The sequence below is a fragment of the Aulonocara stuartgranti genome (assembly GCF_965226115.1).
Source record: "Aulonocara stuartgranti genome assembly, chromosome: 19".
NCBI classification, from domain to species: domain Eukaryota; kingdom Metazoa; phylum Chordata; class Actinopteri; order Cichliformes; family Cichlidae; genus Aulonocara; species Aulonocara stuartgranti.
Window position 1 is genome coordinate 4,929,756 of NC_138955.1, and position 23,983 is coordinate 4,953,738.

Below are 23,983 nucleotides of genomic sequence, written 5' to 3' on the forward strand. Positions count from 1 at the left end.
AGCATCTCCATTCACATGTTGGTGTGTAGACTTCACATTTGGAAGCCTACATGTTTTACAAATGACAGAAAAGTAATTGAGTGGAGTTGCACTCTGATCTCTAGTCAGTTTGAAATCCTTATCACAGTGTCTGATTTCAAAAATATAGAGCAGCTCTGCTACAGCGCTGCTAATGAATGTTTTGCCACGGTGGATTGTTGAATGATGCAGACACGTCTTTAGCATGAGTTGTGTACACATCCAGAGAACGGATGTACAGGGCATTGTTTAAATCCACAAGGAATATATTCTCACCCACCACCATCCCACTGAATAACACGCAAAAAACAGTACATGATCCATGATTGCCAAGCCAATTAGACTGTACAAGAGTTGACATAAACATTATAGAGCCTTGGCTTTGTCCTCCCTTAGGGGTGACTGGTTGTCAGTTTAGCTTGGCCTTATATAAGTCTTCTCCCTTGCTAAATAAATACTAGCTTTGGGCTTTGTGAGCATTACAGACATCACTGTTTCTAATCTAATTTTGAGGTCAAAAAGAGAAATTGCAAGAAATTTAAGGTATTATGATGACTAAAAAGACCATCAATCATGGCTTGAATGTACTGTATGTCACTTTAAAGTGCAGCGCTTGCCTGTCAACACACCTGTGCACATATCTCGTACACGGTGAGGAAGTTTCGGAGATGTGTCTCTGTGGCTTTAAAAGTGCTAAAAGCAAAAATCACTTGATGGAACAAGTGCTGAAGTCATGTCTATGTGTTGTTTGGCTTTACTGTGCTGTAGTACAGTTGTCCAATGACCACTTCAGTGAGCCAAACACTCGAGATAAAAGTGCATGTGTGTATATACACTGTGTACTGCAAAACGGGAGTTCTGAGATTGATGTGAACACCTTTGAGAAATGCTGGATGTGTTTACCAGTGGATTTCCACTGTACCAGGGGCTAATTCTGTAGGCCTTTACACTCTCACAAGTATCAATCTTCGCTGACCTGGCCTAGAGCTGCATCCTCCCATAGGAGAAACTCTCTCCTTCTTCCTCCCTCTCTTTCTGTCTCACACCCTCTCCTTCTTCTAGCCTTCTCTCTTACCACCTTCGCCTCCTCCTCCTCCACTTTCTCATTTCCATTCTCCTTCTCGTCCCACCCCGATGTCCCGCCCGCCCTCCTCCTTTCCCCTTTCCCTCCATCTCTCTTCCTCTATCTGACCTCATCCCTTCACTAAATCTCTCTCCTGTCAAGTGAAGCACCGGGAACGCGGAAGTTGGGAACTTGTGAGGAGTGAGATCAATAAAGCAAGGACAGGCAGAACGATCCGCCCAGAGACAATGTGTTTTGTGCAGAGGATGGGCACCGCAGGCCATAAATCCTGCCATCTAGGCCGTCGGCTGGGCAGAGAGCGTCGGTTGTCATCATCGTCCTCGTCATCTGGAGAGAGCAAAGGAGTCACTGTAAACAGTTACGTCAGTCGTCCCATCACTGCCAGAGGAACAGATAAATTCCTATTAGCAGGAGTGATGAAAGACACTTTGATGCACGTTCATGACGGAGCCGTGTCAATGAATTATGAGTGTGTTGTGTCATATATGCCATGACAACATACTGTAAATAGGTTTTCATATAAGAGAGGCACATATACTAGCTGGAATGAGCTTACCATAAGCTGCTGATGATAAGCGTGATTGGTGATGAAGCTGAAGCATAATCTGCAGCCTTTGAGAACTTCTTTGACTTTTTATATGACCCTCAGTAATGGTCCATGCAATTGTTGACGCAGTCTGATCAACCAACAGATGACAGATATGTTAATCAAAAGCTACAGTAATACACACACACACACACAAAGAAGCTGAAAAATCCTGGCCAGAGCAACTTTTTTGGAGGGGTGTGTTTTTAATGTGCGTGCGCGTGTTACCAAAACCCACACAAAATATTTTGTTTATATTCCATACATAAATAGTAGGCTGTTTGGTCCCGTCCCAGCAGTCTTCATATTTCCTGGTGACATTATCAGCTGTCTCCATCGTGTGCAGAGCGGGAAATAAATTGCATTTTTGCCGGTGGTTCTGTGGCTGCAGAAGGCAGGAGGAGCATTATAATATAAAACATGAATAAACAAAATCACTCATGAGCAAATGTGCAGGAGCATGGGGAGGTAATCTCCTTTAGGCATGGTCCTTGAAATTAACTCAAAGAATCTGCACATGAAACGTGTTAAGAAGATTAATCAAATATTTCTCCTCCCCTGTATCCCCCCCACCCACCCTCTCACCGCACCCAACCCACCCCTCCATCGGCTCTCCTATTCCATTCAAAGCATTCAAAGTTGGGTTTTTTTCCCTTTTTTATTCAAACATTATGGCAATTATTTATTATTTTGCTTACTTGAGGAAGGCTGCTTGGCCACAGGTGAACTGGAGTGAGGCAGAGGATAACGCTATGTGTGAAATTGTCATATCATCTATTTTCTAATGTGGCTTAGGCTGGGCATGAGTGTGCCAAATGTGAGAGATGTGCATGGCGGAGAAAGCCCTGTATGGTGTGCGCAGGACCAGTGGGCTTGAATAAGCCAGAAAGTAAGCGAAGTAGGTAGATAATACGTTTAAACTTTGAAAACTGTAATTGGAAAACTTGAAAAAGCACAGAGAAGTGAGGGCAAGCAGTGGGTCAGAGAATGTTGGTTGACTTTCACCGCAGACAGTAAGTTTTACAATGTTCTCAATGACATACAGAGGGAATAGACCTTTTTCTCTCTGCATCTTAGAAGTTTAATTTCACAGAAAATACGATCTACTGTATGCATATGTGCGTATAATTCGGTAATCCTGACTTGAATATGGGCTCAAAATGTGGTCATAAATATTTTGTACTTGTAAAAAAGATTTGTATGTGTAAAGAAGATTTGTATGTGTAAAAAGATTTTGTGTGTGCGTAAAAAAGATTTGTGTGTGTAAAAAAGATTTGTATGTGTAAAAAGAATTTGTGTGTGCGTAAAAAAGATTTGTATGTGTAAAAAAGATTTGTGTGTGCGTAAAAAAGATTTGTGTGTGGACTTAGAAAAAAAACCCCTGCAAGTTACAAGTACGGATTTTTGACCCTATTTTTCTTCCCTTCATCTGATTGGTCAATGTCATGTCAATCACAAATGTAACAATCCAATCAGAGAACAGATAGGTTTGGCTGTCGAGGGGAGCTTTTTTTGAACTGCAGGTCTTTGAAGGGAATAAATGCCCTTTTACATGCCAACCCAGCGTTTTCCTTCATCACCACGAAGGAAAACAGTCTGTGGTCGTCCGAGTTTGGTGATTTTTGTGTCACAGGTCTACGTGTTTAATACAGGGACTTCCACAGCCTTTTCAACAGCGCTGCGGACCGCGGGGTGGGGGTGGGCAGTGTTTTGGAAATGACAGTCTTCATTACAAAGCTTTCTTCGTTATGAATTAGCATACATGTTTTTATTGAACATTTGAAGAACTAGCAAAAAAAACAAACTCTTCTAGAGGACATAAAGTCAGAGATAGAAAAGACAAGGAGCAGGTGCATCTAGTACAGGTAGAGCTGCTGCAAAAACCCACAGAGCCCAGCAGCCAGCGTAACAAATTCTGGATCCTTTGCTTTTAGTTAGCAGTTAGCATTAGCAGCGTATCCTGCATCCGATGTGAAAGGACTTTTATGCTGCGCACTGTGACTCACAGCAATGGTCCTGGGTCAGCCCTGACTTTGTGTTAAACTAATTCTAAAGTAATAATGTTATTTCTAACCACTGATATACCACAACTTTATCCTTTCAACAGCTACTGAAAGTTAGGGGACCTAGCTGCTATCGGATATTTATATAGCGATCCTCCAGCTTCAAACGGTATCACCCTTCAAGGACCTGCAGTTCAAAACAGCGCCCCTCCGACAGCCAAACCCATCTGTTCTCTGATTGGATTGTTACATTTGTGATTGACATGACATTGACCAATCAGATGAAGGGAAGAAAAATAGGGTCAAAAATCCGTACTTGTAACTTGCAGGGGTTTTTTTCTAAGTCCACACACAAATCTTTTTTACACATACAAATCTTTTTTACGCACACACAAATCTTTTTTACACATACAAATCTTTTTTACGCACACACAAATCTTTTTTACACATACAAATCTTTTTTACGCACACACAAATCTTTTTTACACATACAAATCTTTTTTACGCACACACAAATCTTTTTTACACATACAAATCTTTTTTACAAGTACAAAATATTTATGACCACATTTTGAGCCCATACTTGAAAACCAACGGCAGTGTTTTGAATTTTTGTGACAGCCTCTGTATCAACCACACCGGGCATGCCATAAAGCATCTGTGTCCCAGTGGTGGAATTTGCTGGATAAACATCATTCCCTGGAAGTCGTACCTCCTCGTGTCATAAATCAATTACGTGACGTGATGCAAGCTTCGTTGGGGGCTACAGTTGAAGAATACAGGATCAGATGCCACTCACATCTTGTCCTTTATCAAAAATGGCTGTCAGACATAAGCGAAGGTAAATCACTCATCTGTCCATGTAATCATGCAAATGTGCATTATCTTTCATGTCCCGCACACCTCTTGTCACTCATTTATGCATGTTTTCTCCATACTTCATCGGCCACATCATGTTAGACAAATGCTGTTCAAAAATTTACAATGTCTTTTTTTTCTGTTTTTACAACAGGATATAAAAAGAATCGAGACACCGATATACTGTGACCGTTTTCTAACAATAACCTAAAAGTGAAAGCATAAAAGAAACTATCATCAAAGATCAGCCAGTGTGACAAAACAAGCCTCTGTGGCCTTCGGTTTCATATAAAATCTAGTCAGAGTGACAGAATTTTAAGAGGCAAAGTCACACTCAGTCCTTGGAATATGTTATGCTATGGTTTCAACAGAGAGTATGGTTATTGGTATGGATGTATGGGAGATGGAAGGAGCGGCTGAGCTTGTGAAAATCCCCAGTGACCAGAGGATGTCAACGGTTGATCAGGCTGCAGCTTGGTATGGTCCACGATGACTGATGAGTTGGCAGTGGACCTTGGAGGTTTGGGTGATAGCCTTTCGGTGTGTGATTCACGGGGAGCACCCTGTGCCCTGACATCCTCTTGCGCTGTGATTGAGTTCACAATCGTACGCCTTTCCACCCATATGGCTCCCAAAGAAATAAATGGAAACTGCAATACAGTAGCTGTAGGAGTCATATACCCACTGCATTGATGAGATTATCTGTAGTAATATCGTTTAAAGTATATTTTATTCTGTGTTGTCTGCTTATAGTTATGCATAATTATGAATGCATCGTAACTGGGTAAGGCTGATTTTATCAACAGTAAGGTCTATGTTTCTTCTCCACCCTCAAGCTGGATTTAATTTTGAAAGAGACCTTCTGCTGTTAGAGCCCAAGCACAAAGTGGTGTGAAAGTTCTCTTTGATCTGCAAGATCACTAAATTCAATTTTTGAGGGGTCTGAGAACTCCAGCTAAAGTGTTAAAAGAAAATCATATTTCACTGGTAGTATAGATATAGCAAAAACGGCCTAATAGAGGCCTCTAAAAAGGAAATCAAGAATTTGGATTTTTGGCATTTGCAATCATTTTACTGTAACAGGCTCCTCCTTCTCCTTTACTGTAATTCGAATGGGATTTCAGAGTTATACTGTAAGAGAGATTTTTGTTCTTGTTGTTGTTTCTCGTGATTTTTAAGAGTCCAAGTATGGCACATGTATTTTTAACATTAAATTTTAAACATTAAAAAGGCAAAAGAAAGTGTCATGTTAAAAACAGAAATCATAAATAAATAAATAACCATAGAATAGAGTCCAGATCTGAGAAGATCTACATGGGTTTGATCATTACAGCTTATAAACAGTACCAGTGATAAACTAAAAGACAAATCATGCTAGCTATTAGGTGGATTTCTTAGTCAGCCATGCCCCTATGCTTTTAGTTACATCATCTTGAGCCAGTAATGGACAGATGCCCAAAGTGATATCAAGCTCTCAGCAAGACAAAGTGTAAAAATATATATTTAGTCATTACCAGGTCTTAAAATTAAGCAAATACAACCTCAGATGAAAGACACGTGTTGTATTACAACATTATTATTATGTACTTAACAAAATCTAAACCATTAAGAGAACTTATGAACAGTATTATTTCACATACTGCAAAAGCATTATGTGAAACTTGGCTTAGCTTTTGTTAAATGAATAAGGGAACAGTGCAATATGTCTGGATTTTAGTTTCTCTGGGTTTTTAGTTGATCTGAAGGTGCCTTTACTTAATTTAATGACCTGCTGGTTTACATTATATCCTGATGCACAAAACCAAAGCATGAGAGTGAAAGAGTGTACTTTCTTTTTACTGTGACTAAATAGCTCAGACAGCTCCTTTCTTAAATGAACATCAACTTTTACCTTTCAACAGTTTGTCCTTGTTTATCCTTTGAATCCTTTAAGCACTAGCAATAAACACTGATGTCAGTGATGTCAGCATCCTTGTAATCAATCTCATCATCTCCTCCTTCCACCACCTTCTCTCTGTCATGTTACCAATCAGTGAACTCCTTGAAACATTCAGGTCCCTCAAGTGCCTCAGCAGGCTGATTGTATCCTTCTTGCCAGACCTCTGGCAGAGCATTTGATATCATGTAAAAAGAGGATTTGCACAAATAACTCTATAATCTCCAACAGCCCGTAATGGGTGACGTAACTGTTGCTGTTAGTGAATAACAAGGCAATATGGAGGTGAGTCATTCCTCAGTGAGGATAGGGTCTTAGCCAAAGACTTTAAGCAGATAAACCTGTTTGAGCTAATGAATTGGCAGATTTTGAGATGTCATCCGAGATTTCTCGCACTCATGCAAATGGCAGCAGGACATGCTGAGGAAGGGCACTCGAACGCATCAGCATAAAACCGTTAGTCAATAAAGGAATTAGAGAATATGCCATTTTTACAGCTCATATAATGTTAAATCTTGTTACAGTCCTCTAGCAACTTTATTACAAACATAAGAGGCATACAATAAAGACAGCTAACAGTCTTTGATGTAATAAAGAGCTCCAGCTTGCACGACTATCCGGTTGCTGTTACTAATATCAAAGCAACACTATCAGCACAGGAACATTTGTTTTTCACAACTGCGCCCTTATTAAGGGTGAAATTAACTGTCTTTAAAGTAAGTGAGAGCTGCAAGCTGAACTCCTCATAGTGCTAGAGCTGTGGACAGAGATAGGAATCAGTAAGAAAGGAACGAATGCTACGTCTGTCCAGGCCTCAGATGTTCAATGTGAGAGCCGCTCGTCTTATCAGGCCCCTGAAATGGCCCTCTAATTGGGGACATGTTTCGACCAAATGTGTATAAATTGGCTGTAATTGCTTTTGTATGCATGGAAATGCTAATTTTCCTCTATAATGGCTATCAAGAGAAACATGCAAACTAGTTTACTGGGTTCCTATATCACGAACGAGAGAACAATAAATAAATGCAGAACATGTGCACAAGTCCCAATCTAAAGCAAATGAAAATTTGAAATGGAACTACTATATCTCATCCTTGAGTGCTACTAAAGGCAAAAAGGCAAAACATACACAACTGTGGCCTCCCCATCCCATGTTTTCTCTCCAGTGAGGGAAATGTGGACACTAAATGTGGCATCGGAGCACTTTTGCGAGGCAGTGCACCCACTTGAGATGCTGACTGCTTGTGATAACTCCTGGGTTCAATGTCCCATAGGCAGAGCTTTGAAATAATCCATTCTCCATACAGATTTCTCCCACTGAAGCTGCTTTATCCCATTATCACAGGCATTATACAAATGTATACTGCTGTAATCCACACACTTAGAGCCAGATGCTTTTGGAAAAAGCTGTGTTGTTGATGACAAACAGCTCCTTCTACAGTATAACACAAACAAAGTCGCTCTGAAACGAGTCAATACATGCAGTGGAGATGCTCTACATTCACAAAAAAAAATGTTTGCAATATGTGTTTGTTTTTGTGTGGATGTGCAAGGAGCAAATGCACATTCGCAGCAAACTAATTTCTGAGGGAGATGTTGCATGTAGCAAACTTGGTCTCGGCCGTATGGGGGTGTTTAACATATCCAAGGTCTCCAGCAGAGACACACAGAGACACAAGCGGGTCATGGGGGATGCTGATAGCTCTGTGAACTCAGCAGGTGGTTGAGCGCAAGATGTGATAACTAGATGTTCTCGATGACAACGGTGGTGGAGCTGCTCTGTCCCTAATGTGCTGTATTTGCTTAATAACACAGCAGGCTGCAGAGGTCTGGGTGTGATGAGGAAGATCCCCACCACCACCACCAGTAAGAAACACAGAAGAATGCATGCAGACATCCCTGACATGCCCTTCAGGCCCTGTGACCCATGAAGAGCAAATAAAAAAGACAGAAAGAAATACAGAAAAAATGTCAGACAGAAAGAAAGAAAACATCATTGAGAAGAACAAAACATTATAATAAACATATTATATGTTCTTTTTTGCTCTATATTTGAAAATAAGCAGGTATCAGACAGTCTTTTTGTTCAGGCAGCATCTTGCAGATATTATTGTTAAGGTGCCAACTGATGGTTGAGATTTATGCTTCATTGACTTGCGCAGTGCTCGGGGAGACATCATCCACTGGCAGATGTGCCCGCTCACCATTCTCTGCCACCACTATAATTGACATCTGCATGTAGCAGAATGGCAGCAGCACCAGTCTGTGCCATGTTTCTGGGAAATAAGGCGGAGAATAAGCAGAGCACATCCTGAGAGGTTTGCATCAAATGTCTGTCTAATGCCTGTGAGTGCTCCGGCATTAATGGAACATATTATGCTTCAAATTGTGGAATCATATACAGCAGCTGTTGATCCAATTTGGATGTGGTGCTACAGCTAAAACAAGTCCCCCCAGGGAAGAATGTCTACTTTGGGTCTATATGGCAAGATTTGGATCTCTTCAGCTGCCATTCAGGGTGCATTTCATGACTCTATGAAAAAAAATCCTCCATTATTTTAAAGAGGATAAAGACAAGCCTCTGCGGACAGAAATCCAGAGCTAACTACAATGGAATGATCAATACAACAAAGCAATCTACAAAGACTTACTAGCCAACACAACCCAGTGATTAAATCCATGCAAGTGTAGAATGTTATTGGTAAAGTCACAAAGTTGGCCGATGTCTTAATATTTTTTGCTGGGTTTTTTCCCCTTTTTACAGTAAAGTGTATTTTACAGAGGATCAGATGTTCTTGTTTTTAAAAATATACACAGCAGAATTTCCACAAAGATATGATTTGTTTTTGTGCAGCTCCTAGTAACATAGTAATATATACTTTAAAAGCTGTTGCTGAAGATATAATGCTTTTTTTTTTTCAAATCTTGAGTTATTGCATACACACCGGACAAAATTAACTTCTACCTTCAACTGGGATTAAGTACAGCAACCATAACTAATCAGATTTCAACAACGGAGAGAAATCTTCGAGATTTACTGTGGGCTCCCCTCCATTTGGGGTTAATGAGTGTCTTCCACAGCCTCCTCATAGCTATTTCATACCTTGGGGATTTGAATAATTCCCATTGATAGTTTCAAAATCTCAAATGAGACAGGATTAATCAAAAGCGGAGAAAGTAAAGCTGATGAGGCTGAAGCGGTGCGCGAGGATGAGGAAGTCAAAATCATGAGGAAGGTGACTGGTTACACACAGTGGGCAACACATTCATAATGTTTTAATGGCTGCTGGGGGTCTGTGACTAAAACTGTATAAGTAGCTTCACACAAAAGCCTAATGATATTTAGAGCTCAAAGTATGCTTCCCCATTTTAATCAAAAGACGTTTCAGCATGCTGTCGCTGTCATTTTTAATAAAAAGTGAAGACAGCCCGTAGAATCGCACCTTTTTTTTCTCATGCACTAGTAAGTTTAGAATATGGGCTATTCATTATCATGCTCCTCAATTGGCAATTGGCTATTCTACTCATAGTTTCATCTTTTTATTTCTTTTTTTTTAAGGCAGAGGAAAAAAGGAGCACTTTGTCAGACAAGCGAGACAAGCGGTTGCTTAGGTTCCAGTCTGAGCTACAGCTTGAAAAAGAAACATGTTTTCTTTTTAAATAGAAAGAAAAGCTCAGGCAAATCAAACTGTTAGACTCGCTTTATAAATACATTAAAAAAAATGCACCGATATGACAAAAAGGTGCATTTGCAAGTATTTCACTTTAATCGCGCTAAGGCCTGGGCTGTTCACAGCAAAGACCTGGAGGACATCTTAGGTCAACTGGACTCCTCCTCCTGCTGTTTAGATGTCCTGCCAACAAGTTTTTTCAAAAAGGTCTCAAAGACTTTAGAGTCAGACCTGTTACAGATTGTCAACTTTTCTTTAATGTCAGGTATGTTTCCGGAACCACTTAAAAATGCTGTAATAAAACCTATACTGAAAAAGGACAATCTTGACAAGACACAAATGAACAACTACAGGCCGATCTCAAATCTCCCATTTTTAAGTAAGATCATTGAAAAAGCAGTTTCTCAACAGCTCAATTACTTCTTAAAACAGAATAACTGCTACGATGCCTTCCAGTCAGGTTTTAGACAGAACCACAGCACTGAAACCGCTCTGACAAAAGTGTTTAATGACATATGTCTGAACACAGACAGTGGAAAAATGTCAGTCTTAGTTTTACTAGATCTCAGTGCAGCATTTGATACAGTTGACCACAACATATTACTCAAACGACTGGAGAACTGGGCAGGTCTTTCAGGAACTGTACTAAACTGGTTCAAAACAGGAAATACTTTGTATCAATAGGTAACTTCACATCTGAGCAGACAAGTATCACATGTGGAGTTCCCCAAGGTTCCATCTTGGGACCCCTTCTGTTTAACATCTACATGCTCCCACTGGCACAGATTATAAACAACAACAAAATAAACTATCACAGCTATGCAGATGACACACAAATATATATCACAATGTCACCAGGAGACCGAGGCCCTGTACAGGCTCTCGGTAAATGCATTGAGGAAATTAATGACTGGTTGTGCCACAATTTTCTCCAGCTAAACAAAAACAAAACTGAAGTAATAGTCTTTGGCGCCAAAGAAAAACGATTACAGGTCACCAGAGAACTTCAATCTATACATCTAAAAACCACAAACCAGGCGAGAAATTTGGGTGTAGTGATGGATGCAGACCTAAACTTAGAAAAACACATTAAGACAATAACAAAATCAGCTTACTATCACCTCAAGAATATTTCAAGGATAAAAGATCTGATGTCTCAACAGGACCTGGAAAAACTAGTCCATGCATTCATCTTTAGTAGGCTTGATTACTGTAACAGCATCTTTACAGGTCTACCTAAAAAATCAGTCAGACAACTACAGCTCATTCAGAACTCTGCTGCTCGAGTCCTCACTAAGACCAAAAAAGTGGACCACATCAGTCCAGCTCTGAGGTCTTTACACTGGCTGCCTGTCCGTCAGAGGATAGACTTTAAAGTTCTGATGCTGGTCTATAAAGCTCTGAATGGTTTAGGACCAAAATACATCAATGACCTCCTGATCCAGTATGAACCTTCCAGATCCCTCAGGTCATCTGGATCCGGTCTTTTATCAGTTCCCAGAGTCAGAACCAGAAACGGAGAAGCGGCATTCAGCTTTTATGCTCCTTATATCTGGAACAAACTCCCAGAAAGCCTCAGATCAGCTGAAACACTCAGTTTATTTAAATCCAGGTTGAAGACTCACCTGTTCTCAGCTGCATTTGAATAAAGCACCAAATCCACACTTTTAAGCTTAAATTTCAAAACTAACATTTTAACTACTGATTTTATCTATTGTTCTGATTTGATCTGTTTTGATTTTATATCCTGTTTGTTTGTTTGTTTGTTTGTTTGTTTGTTTGCTTGCTTGCTTGCTTGCTTGTTTTAATCAATTTTAAATCATGCTTTTTAATTGTTTTTGTTTCTAATGTCTCTGTAAAGCACTTTGAATCACCTTGTTGTTGAATTGTGCTATACAAATAAACTTGCCTTGCCTTGCCTTGTTCAGAACAAACGCTGTCTGTATTCTCACTTCTATTCATTTGTCATAGACATGTCAATTTCTTTATTCTGCTGAAAAGCATGTAGAGCTCAAGCATTTGCAGGGTGGTAGCCCTATGTGATATGGGCAATGGTATTTAAGTGCCCTTGGATAAATCATTTACATCAATTCAGTTACTGATGAGGCATGAATACATATGGTGAATTTTGTTCAGACATGATTTATTTTAATTGTCACACTGGGACCCACTATTACACTGCTGCACAATGGGTCACTGCACTAGAAAATTAAAGCAGAAGCTCTAATTTGAAATCTATTTGTAAATTCTGGCTTGTGGAATAAAGATATGCTGAGTGCTTATAAATGCCATTCCCAACTGGAATGAACTTATTCCAAACTGGAAAAGAGTCACCTGGGTGCGTAACTCCATCCCAGGTGCACTCTGCTGCCACTGTGCTCAGTCTGAGGGAACTCAAATTAAGCTGTAGCAATGGCACACGTCTTACATGAATGAGCATACATTTGTGGTGTCTGGGGTGCAGTGTGGGTTGTGAGGTCAGCACGTGTGTGGCCTGCCAGAGGCTACTTATGTTCGGGATTTCATGAGCTCCATTTCCATGGATCATTTAATAGTTTCACTCATCCACTTTGGGTGATATATACGTGCAAGCTGTAGCTAGCAGTTGCTGTTGGCAGTGATCCTTATAGAACCTGGGACTTAAGCAATTAAAGTTCCCAAACTACTGTGTAATCATATTACTTTGTGATGTTACACTTCTGTTGCAGTTAATATTAAGAAATAGCTACCATCTAATCTGCTTATTGTTTGTTGTTGACTCGCAACTACAACATAAAAAGTGGGGGAAAAAATGATGACAGACTTTCCAACTTTAGTTTGAGACTGCTCCCAGAAGATGCACTCCCGGGTTTCATAGCTACTGGCAGACAGGGCAAGACCCCACAACCTTGTCTGACAGGTTGAGTGCATGGAATAGCTTATAAAATTGCTCTTTCACATGGCCTTTACTCTGTTGTTGTCAGCAGTGTCTTCCCTACTTTGATGCTTTAAACAGTTTGGAATTGTAGTTCCAGACGAAAGATGTGCTAACTGTACCCAATTTAAAGCAGAAACAGAGGTCGCGATGGTGATGGTGTTCTGAAAAGTACAAGCATATGCATACACAAACATCCACTTATTAAAGGAGCATGAAATATGGATACGGGATATGGTTTGTAACTAAAAGACTAAATTAAGGTTTAATATTCAAGACTCTTTATTGTCATTATGCAAGCATAACGAAATTATAGAAACTCTCTCACACATGCTGCGTAACATTTAAAGGTGTAGTAAAAAAGAAAAAAGAATATTGTATTTATAAATAAATATAGATTAGTGTGTAATTATGTCTTACAACAATGATGCATTCTCATAAACATATAATTTATTTCTTAAAATGCAATTTTATCCCATCATATTTAAATATTTTCTGACTAATTTTTTTTATATATGTGGCTAGAGACCAGCCACGTGCATGAAAGACCAAAGGTGGAGGAGAAGTGAAGTCGTTAATGCGCTGTGGAGGGACATTTCAAGTCATGACAGCACCTTCAGGTTCAAGATATGAAGCATCACTCCCATATTTCACTGTCAGAAAAGGAATCCCCGTCACCAGAGAGACGAAATTGCGAGGAACAGAGACAACCCCACCAGAAGTCTTAACAAAATGTCATCTTCTTCCTCCTCACCTCAAGCCTCATCTCCTGTACTGAAATCAGAGCACTAACACACAAAAACATGCATAAATATAATAATTTATTGCTGATTACAATTACTTATTGTTGGCAGAGCAGGCATGTTACCTTTCCATCTCTGGACACCCGACAAGCTGGCCAACGGAAGCGGCATCAAGAACACAAAGCTCCTTACCGAGTTCCACTCCAGATCTAGCACCCTGAGGTTGAACATTGAGTGGAAGGATGGAGGCCGAGTTCTACTGAGTGTCAGAAACACTACTGAGGATGAACAACAAAGATCCATAAGTACATCAGAAAGATGATCATATGCTTAGTGAATACCTCAGGCAGCAGAAACCCAAGAAAGATAAGGAGCAAGAAGTGAAACCAGCATGGAAAGACAGGCCCCTGCACAGCATGCGCCGCCAGCAGATAGAAAAGGTGGCTGATATCAAGTAAGTGGGAGTGAAAGACAGCACAGAGGCACTAATCACAGCAGCATAGGACAAGCCCTAAGCTTAAGAGGCATGAGTCTACTACACCAGATGAGATACCAGGTGCTGACTGTGCAGAGGTGCCCCAGAGACTATCCAGCACATAACAGCAGGGTGCAAGATGCTAACAGGCAGGGAACACTTGGTTGGAACACCAAAGCCAAGTGGCTGGTATATCTGTGCCCAGTGTGGCCTGGAAGGCCCGAGGTCAAAATGGGAGACGATTCCCGGGGTGGTGGAGACTGACCGAGCTAAGATCCTGTGGGGCTTCCAGATACAGATGAACAAACTGGTGATAGCTAACCAACTGGACATGGTAGTGGTGAAGAAGCAGAAAAATGAGGCCATAGTGATAGATGCAGCCATGCCAAGTGATAGCAACATCAGGAAGAAGCTTTAGCAATACCAAGAGAAGGAACTAAAGAAAGTGTGGAAGGTGAAGGCAACATTGTTCCTTGTGGTAACAGAGCAGTGACCCCCAAGCTAGATTGGGCATACGAATATAGCATATTAGGACTAAAAATGAGAATAGACATTATAGACAGATGTCACATGATGAGCATTTCATGAACTCAATAATTTGTAGACATAAATGTCTTGTTACAATCGTTATTGCTGCAGTTGTCAGTGCTGTTGGATTCAGATTGGATTCTGGCATAAACATGGCTGGTGGTGTTTAAGAAACTTCCATTTCCAATAAGAATGGAAAATTATTCCTACAGTTTGCTTTCAGAAGCTCTGCACAGGCAATAAGGATTCTGGAGTTCATGTCCCCTGTAATGTCTCTTCCATTATTATTTATCAGTGTATCCATTTTCATCCGCTTATCCAATTCTGGGTCATGGTGTGGCTGGAGCCTATGCCAGCTGATAGGACGAGAGGCAGAATACACCCTGGACATATTGCCAATCTGTCACAGGGCTAACACAGAGAGACAGACAACCATTAATTATTGTATTCACACCTACAGCCAATTTAGAATCACCAGTTAACCTAACATGCATCTCTTTGGGCCTTCTTGCTGTGACACAGTTGTGCTAAACAATTATTATTTAATTTTGTTTTGTTTTTTTCAGTCACTGTTTAATGACCAATAAAATAACTGTTTCATTTGATCAGTCTACTGTCTAGTCAATTTTAAACAACAAGCATAGCTATTTTAAGCAACTAGTTTTGAGCTATGGCTATAACTGAGCAAATTCTCACCAATCCAGTGCCATATTCTATGTTTGCATCCACTATCATACTGCCATTGGGATCAAATCAGGTGAAGAAGTGCCCGACATAGATAGGATTTCTTGGAATGCTTGCATGCTGTTTAGTGTATCAGTAATACAGTACCATATATAAATAAATAAATGAACAATTCTGAATTAATAACAGCAGGCCTTCCTGTCAAATCATTTTCAGTCTAATCAAATTTTCCATTTTATTCTGAAAGCAAATTGAAGCAAGATGAGGCTTGTAGATTGAGTAGCTAAATGCTATAAAGGATACACATATAACAAACCCTCTGACACACCTAAAGCTCCAACAGAGCTACCTTTTTTAACATTCATAAAAACAATAACGAGACTTATTCAAAAGCATGTTTTATGTGCATAGTGAAAGGGTGATCATTTCCACACCACCTGCAAAGAGACTTTCCTTTATTCTGTGAGGACTTTGAATATCATTTTTATAATAGACCTATGCATCCTTTCTCTTCTAAAGCAAAAATCACTTGCTTCCGAATGTTTTTCTTTCCCCCTTTTTTTTGCGATAATGATCATGCATAAGCGGAGTGAGCAGTGAGTCTGAAATAATGAGATCCCATTTCCCTTTCATTCTACCCTTGCCTTCCAATAGTAAAGCCAAGTTTAAGTAGAGAGAGAGGATGATAGATTAGTTGAGAGGGTTTTCTGACAAGAGAGGGAGATAGAGCGAAAAAAGAAACCAAGGAACAGCAGCTGTTCCATCAAACTTGGATAAAAGTGTTGCGTAATGCGCCCTGCTTTTGAAATGATGTACTATATCTAGATCCCCTATTGATATCAACAACAAAGGAGGAAGTCCAAATGAGATCATGACAATTGAAAAAATTCCCTGGAATGTCATTCAAATCTAAAAATAAAAGACAAGGCAAATCAATTATCCGGTTTGTGGCCTATAAAACAAACTGTACGAGAGCACGTGGAGCTCGAGAAACACAGCAATAAAGTGAGCGTGTCAGGGCTTCTGAGGAGTAGTAGGGATGATGAACATGAGTATTTGCGTAATCTTTCAAATGTCATTTCATCATATGTGCTTTGTCCCCTCAGAAAGTCAAAACTCACCAAATAAAATGTCAGGATTTACATATACAAACATGCCTACTGTGATGCTTAGGTTTCTCAATGTCAAACACTATCTTCTAATGAAACCTCTGCATTATCTGATTACATGAGTGCATGAAGGAGACTTATCTGACTAAAAATGGATTTTTCCTCATATTTCATGATTCTTATTTTGTTAAAAACAACAACAAGTCTTTTAATAAGGCCTTTAACATTTGTTGTCATTAAACCAGTTACAGGTACGCATTGTGGGACATACTCTGTGCTTGCACTGCTGCCATGAATCTTTCTACAACTAGGCTTGAGATCCTACTGGATACATGTGAGGATGCAATTGTCCAACACAGTCAGACTGTGCGATATCTGGCCTTTAACTTGCTGGCTGTGAGTTTGTGTCAGTTGGAATTGCGCTTAAACACCGCAGCTAATACAGTAGTTACTACTTGCGTTTGCATGTTTGCTGCCTCCTGCATCTTCGATCCAAGCCGTTCCTTTACACTAAAACGTAGATCTTTCCAGTAGCGCAAACGTATCTGAAACCAGTTATTTCCACCTGCACGATGCATGTGAGAAAGTATAACTGAGAAAAAATAATTTCACATGCACTATTTTGTGTGAAAATGGGTCTGACTACATGCATTTCCATTAATAGTCTAAACAAAGACTGTTTTTTGCGTTATACTGGTACAGTCGCCTGTGTCTTCCGGAACTTAGCTTCCATCTGTCTCTTCCTCTTTTGTGCTCTCTTTCTCTCCCCCATCTGTGTGCAGGGTTTAAGTGAGAGTAACTAACCAGTGTCTTCCAGGAGCGGGTGTGGTCCAGGGAGGAACCAGACATGAGCATGTGCTTTCCGTCTCCGACTACTGGCAGTATTTAAACCCAGCACTCATCTTCACTTGCTGCCAGATTGTTAACCTACTACATGTGATTACTCAGGCTGACTGCCAGTTAGCTTTATATTGTACTTACCTGCAAGTCTTGTAATGATAGATTTGTATTTACCTGCTCATCTCCTCCTCCTAGAGAATCCTGTCTGGTGTGTCTGTTAGAATACCCTCCTGTGTTCCTACCTGACATACTTTCCCACACACTTTCTATAAACAAACTGGCTTCAGAGATTTGGTAATTAACAGCTGAAGTTACATCAAGGCAGGAGGATGAAAACCTGTGTTTGGAAGGAAAGTCTAATGTAATGTAACAACATTAACAGGTTTGGACATTCTGCCTTAGATGAAACTTCAGAGGACTTAGTTAATCGAATAATAACATTACTTACCTGAGTTCAGTAGAGAAAACTTGAGATGACTTTTTGTAACAAGTACTGACCTGTGTTGAACACAGAAAGTCTTTGATTTACTTCTGTTGTTGTAAAATTAGAGTTTGTTCGTCAAACCTTGTGAAACTTCTCAGCATGTCTTGCGTTTGAGTCCTCTCAGTGAACTGTGACAAATAGCCTGGTGCAAATGTGAAAGGAGTAATAATCTTCTCGTGCTACATGGCAGGAATCAAAATATTAACAAGTAAACATCTGTTCATAGCAAAGCGGTATAACACAAAATGAATACTATACAGAAATACTGCACAGATTAAAAAAACATTGCTTGTGCGCATCATTGACATAACTGATGATCAATATCCATATGCCAGATTTTTGTTTAAACACTGAGAATTGGGGTGAAAAGGCATCTGCATGCTTCTTTTGAAATCATCACTAAAACTTCACACATTTTCCTCTTCCTTCTTTTTTTGTTCGAATACAAAAAAAAGACTCAAAACTACATATCTCAAAATAAGGTTTGAATCATGTGAATAAATGTGTTTTGGATTTCTGTACTGCAGCGGGTCTCAATGCTTTTCCACATTTCAGATCTTGTGACTGGTTCTCAGATGTGCAATCCAAGTCATGGATGAGCCAATATGGAAGTCAAATCGCCTGCCTGATAATCAGTAATCCACTATGGCCTGACCGCTGACCCTTGCTGACCTCCTTGGAATTAATTTTGCGCTTGAACCAAAAGCAGGTGCAAATTAATCAAACATATCAACAGAAAACAGAAGAGGAGATAGAGAATGACAGAGAGATAAGAGCAAAAAAGGAAAAAACAGGCCAGCATTTGGGTTGTAGTGAAAGTATTTAGCCAAGGGAAAGATAGATGGTTACAATGACTTACTTTGATAGAACATCTGTAGGATAGCAGGAGAAAATGACAAGTGCCTTGTGAAAAGCTGTAATTTAATAGCCTAATTTCCTGCCCAGCTCGGCAGAAATATCTATCTGACACTGACAGCTGATGAAAATGCACCAGGATTTGATATTCTCCCAAGTGGAGAACAAGTTCAGGCCTATCTCTGGGTCTGTAAAGTCCCGCAGGCGGTAGTCTGCATGTGTGCGTCAGTGAGAAGAAAGAGACAAATTCTAGCTGTGGTTGCTTCCTCCGCGGGGCTAATAACAAATTTAGTGATAATCGTCATGTTTTAATTGATGTTTCCGCTCTACTAACTGAAACCACCGGTGGATTACATCAGGGCATAAAAGATATGAGTACTTTTGTATCTGCGTGGCTCACCATTTCCTTTTTTGCATTGGTTTGCTTCCAATCTGTCCAGTGCTCAAGGCTTTAATGCACGGCACAGGCGGTCCACCTCTGGGACAGCACAACCTGCTCATAGTCACCGCATAAAGTAGGTGGTATATGCTGTCCCATCTCCCCACCGCCACTGCTGGAGTGGGTAAAAAGTAGCAATATACAAACAGCAAGCTGCTCGATTGCCCAGCAGCCCCCCTAGTGTGGTGTGCTACAGAGAGGACTAATGTATTTATAACCCCTCTCATATGTGCTCTGGGAACAAATTAGAGACAAATGAGGCAGGATTCCTTTGCTCGCCCTGGAATGACATGAAATTAGGGCAGCAATGTTTTCAACTGCAACATATCAAAGCAGCAAACTAATGCAACTTTAAATATGCCTGCAGAAGTGTCTATACAATATTCTGTGCCATATTTTACACTCAAAGTATAGCGCACTTACAGTGTGAATCACAAACCTTGCTGAAGTGCCTATTTAGTGATCTAGTGAAAAAGGACACAGCTGCAGAAAGCAACAGTATCATGGTTAAATAACCTGTATTTATATAGCCGAACTATATCAGAAAATTAGAGTTACAGTACAAAAACAGGTTGTTCAAGTGTCTTAAAGTGGTTTTTAGGACAAAAGAAGACACAAGCTGATGAAAAACTAAACACCAAGATGAATGTATAACCATAGTTATTTAGTTGCACTGGTAATTCATACTGGCACTTGGTTTGTCTGCTCTGTATTTCAGCTTGGGCATCTGATACCTCTCTTACAACAGTATTTAGGCATCAGTTCTCATCACTGTTGCAACATCTGGAAAGGGATTTAATGTTGTGCAACAGAAAAAAAAATCCATCCAAATTGGATTGATGTTTAACAGCATCCAATACAGATACTCGGTAGCATCCTCAGTGAGGACCGGACCTCCATCCAATTAAAGTACTGGACTGGTTCATTCCGATGTTTTCAAGATTTCTCTGAGGGGATTTGTTTCCAGGCAACATTATAAAGTGAGCTTCTATTTGAATTCAAATCGTCTTTTTCAAAACTTAATCGGGTAGTTTTGGTTCATAAATCTAACCAAAGCAGAGAATAAAAAGTAAACCGGTTCAGTTTGGTGGTATTATTATCACAATTTCTATTTAAATTCATACTTTTGGAAATAATTTAAATTTCTGTACATTTCTTACGCTATATTTGTCTAATGTCTGTCTTTGTGGTTGTTTTATATTTATAGTTTACTGTGGTTTTATGCAGTTGAATGTTGTAAATCTTGTCTGTGGAACAACAGAAAATGGTTGGAAACGAGCAAAAGCTATACACTCTATGTACTGCACATCATTTGTGATCTGAACTGTGTGGCCCTTTTAAATAAAAAAAAACAGAAACTCAAGAGTTGAAATAATATCAAAATAAGTAGGATGGGGAATGTAGTTGACTGTATGATGAGGGAAATATGCCATCACCACCTCTGCCTTTGTTACTCTGTCCTTTTTTTAAAAACGGAAGCAAAAATCATGATTTGTCTTTTCTAGCTAGCAAACACAGCAAACAGTGTTAGCTTATGGCTAATACAGGAATCATCGGCATAACTTTGTGTTGATGTGTAATCTGTAATTAATCATTTAAATTGTAGTTTTTGGTGTTTTGGGGGACATTCAACTCAGCTTTTGACTCATTCCAGTATTTCTTCATCCTATCACTCTATTGCCATCTGTTTTATAGAAAGCCACTGAAGCATAAATCATTTCCAAAGACATTGCAACATATTTCTGTTGTTGAGTTAGTTGTAGTCATTTTTAAAAGTATTCTCCACTAATAGTGCTATTACAGAATGTAGTTATTTAGATCACAATCCTAGTACAGCAGACACCAAATATCATATAAAATGTGGCAAAAACTGTTATATCTGGACATACTATAGGCTAGAACGACACAATGGTAATAAATCTTTAGTCACGGATGCTGTTATATGAAGGGAAAAAAACCACAGAGCTCTTCAGAGTGACAGAGAATGTCACATTTTCCATAGTTCACTTCGAGATACACAATGTCTGCTCAGCAACAAACAACAAACTCTCTATATATGTAAATCAGATCAATAGGATATCCATACAAACGGCCTGCAGCTGTGTGTTGCCATCAAGCAGCTCACCTAATGTAATAAGGAACATCAATAGTTGATTTTCAAACCTAGTGGTGCAGAGAAAGAAAACGAGGATGATGAGATTAGCACAGCTTGGCTCCAAAGTTGAGCTCCATTTTATAAACAGTCACAATTAACACAGATTGTCATTATACAGCGGACAATGGGATGAGTTGGGGAGAACAGATTAATAACTTCACAGTGTGAGTCAAAATGCACTGCACTGCAAAGACAGTGATGATTTCTGATGATCTTTCCTCAATCACTTATCCAGTATCTTTAGTTTTTGAAGGACACACTGCACGCCATGCAAACCTTTTAACAGTTATAATAAAGAACCTGTTTGTTTAGGATTCTTTTTTTTTCACAGATATCGGGTGAAAGTGTCCCTTCAGGAATCATCTGCATAACTTTGTGTTGAACATTGGGGGGGTCAAGAGCTCTGTCTAAATAAATATATAAAGCTGGGTAAATTCCCGGATGATTAAACATGCAACTATTTTGCTGGAAATACCTGAAATGAGGTATTTATGCAAGATAATTCATCATTTTATTGGGGGGGTTATATTGGTTGGGTCTGATTATTGGGGGGGGGGGGGGGGGGGGGGGTCATAACCCCCCTAACCCTCATGGAAATTACGCCCCTGACAGGAATATCTGAGACACCAGCATCATCTTTAGAAAAGCAAAATTTAACATTCTGAGAGGAAAACAAGCTAAAAATACTGGATTGGTGTAAATTTGTAGCATTAAGAAGATCTTAATAAGCTGTGATCTTTTTGCTATGATTATTTCTTCTTCATTAAGTTTAAGACATGAAATGTAACCCCGATATGTCGTGTCAAAATAAGAAAAGCTTCACATATAACATGGAATTATTCTACTGCTCGTTTTGTAATCTTGCTTTACTTTCACTTCATACATCAGCTCTTCCACAAGGTCAGACAAAGTGAGGCCATTAGAGTGTACTGTGTACTTATAAACATCCCTTTTTGCACAGCCAGGGGCTGTGTACTGAGTGTTTTACTAGAGAAATGTGTCTGAGGAAAAATGAAGTCTTATGCCTTCTTTCTCCCTCTCACTTGCATTGGATTAGTCATTGCTTGGTGAATCCGGCATTTGTCACTGACACAGTAAGAGCCTATCGCTTCATCGCTGTGTTAATAAAAGGAGAAAAAAAACACTACTTTGGTGTCCTCAGGCCAGCAGAATGTCAATTCATCTACAATCAGCAAGTGGAAAACCACCTCCGGTTTGTTTTTTTTCTTCCTGTTTTTAATCTTAGTTCATAAACCTTCCGCTTCCACTGCAGTCAGCTGCATACATAAAAATAACTTACGATGAAAACATGTGTATTTCACGACAGAAAGAGAAAAGAAGACCAATAGAGCTGGAGAATAAAACTTAATATAAAAGTAAATATGTGTTTATATAGCTGTGAGTAAGTGGCCTTGCATGTTACAGAAGCTATGTCTGCTCTAATTGTGTTTGGTAATGTGTTTTTCAAGTGCCGTTATTGCTATTCATGGTATTCAAGCAGGAGCAAATGGCTTCTGCTGCCCATGAACACATAATTGAGGAGCCAGAGGAAGAGTATCGCAGCAAAGAAATAAAACAGAGCTTGAAGAAAACAGCCAGAAAAATTACGGATAGAGAGAGAAAAGAGGAAGACGAATATGCTTGGAAAGTGTTCAACCACACGCCTCCAATTCATAATTAACTTTTTAGAGCCTTCACAAAGCTTCGGGCCGGAGGCTCGTGCCAGCAGAATTATTCCTTTTCACTGGCAGATGTGACTCTGTGGTGTTTCATTATGTTTATTTACATGTTTTCTCAGTGCCAGCCGTGCATGAGGTAGTCTGAGGAAGCACGTGTTGCCAGCGGATCGACAAGCGCACACTTTGTCTGCAGGAAAGATACAACAGTCACAGATAGGAGAGCACTATGACTTAATGATTGGTAAATGGGTTACAGCTTGCCTGGACATTAAAAACATGTTACTTTCTTCATTTTTATCTTTGTCTTTCTCCTGCACCTTACTTTAAAATCATTTCCTCAGCATGTGGGAATGTTATTAGGCAGTCCCTTCTAATTTTAGTCGTAACACCTAAGGCAGCCACCAGGTGAGTAGGCATGTGACTATTAAAACGCAAATTGCGCAAATTAGACAATTGTGTGTCTCTCAGCAAGTCAGGAAATCATTGCCTACTTTTCTGTGTAGTTAGTAAATCTTTGTCAGGATGGGTCGGTTAACAGTGTTGATTCATTGCAAGGTTTGAACGCAACGCTAGCTTAATGAAGAGAAAGCGGTGAGTCATGCACCAACAGCTCGGAGACGCTTTCAGTAATGATATGAAAGGTATTCCTTGTTTTTCACAATAAAAAACTGAGAAATTAAATCTTTCAAGTCCACTGATGTCCCCCATGTCCTAAGGGTCTCTGTTCTAATCACTGACCAGCGGAGGCTGAGTGGTTGGCACATGGCCCTTGTTAATCCTTTCCTTTTCTGTGCAATAAATTATGCATCAGAAAAAGCTTTTTCCACCTCAGTGAATGTGTCCCTTAATCCCTGGCTCCTAAAACCAGTTTAATCTGAACTAAGTCATTAAAACAGTAAAGGGATATCACAAAGGACTTTCA

The 23,983-nt window shown here is 39.7% G+C and overlaps 1 long non-coding RNA gene across 1 annotated transcript; it reads right to left on the reverse strand.

Annotated features, from left to right (window-relative positions):
• Positions 1 to 1,691: 1,691 nt before the first annotated feature.
• On the reverse strand, positions 1,692 to 19,215 carry LOC309694867. Its single transcript, XR_014272975.1, has 3 exons — positions 19,189 to 19,215; positions 17,898 to 17,947; positions 1,692 to 1,779 (listed from the first exon to the last, which is right to left on the reverse strand). It is a non-coding gene; the product is annotated as an uncharacterized lncRNA (long non-coding RNA).
• Positions 19,216 to 23,983: the final 4,768 nt, after the last annotated feature.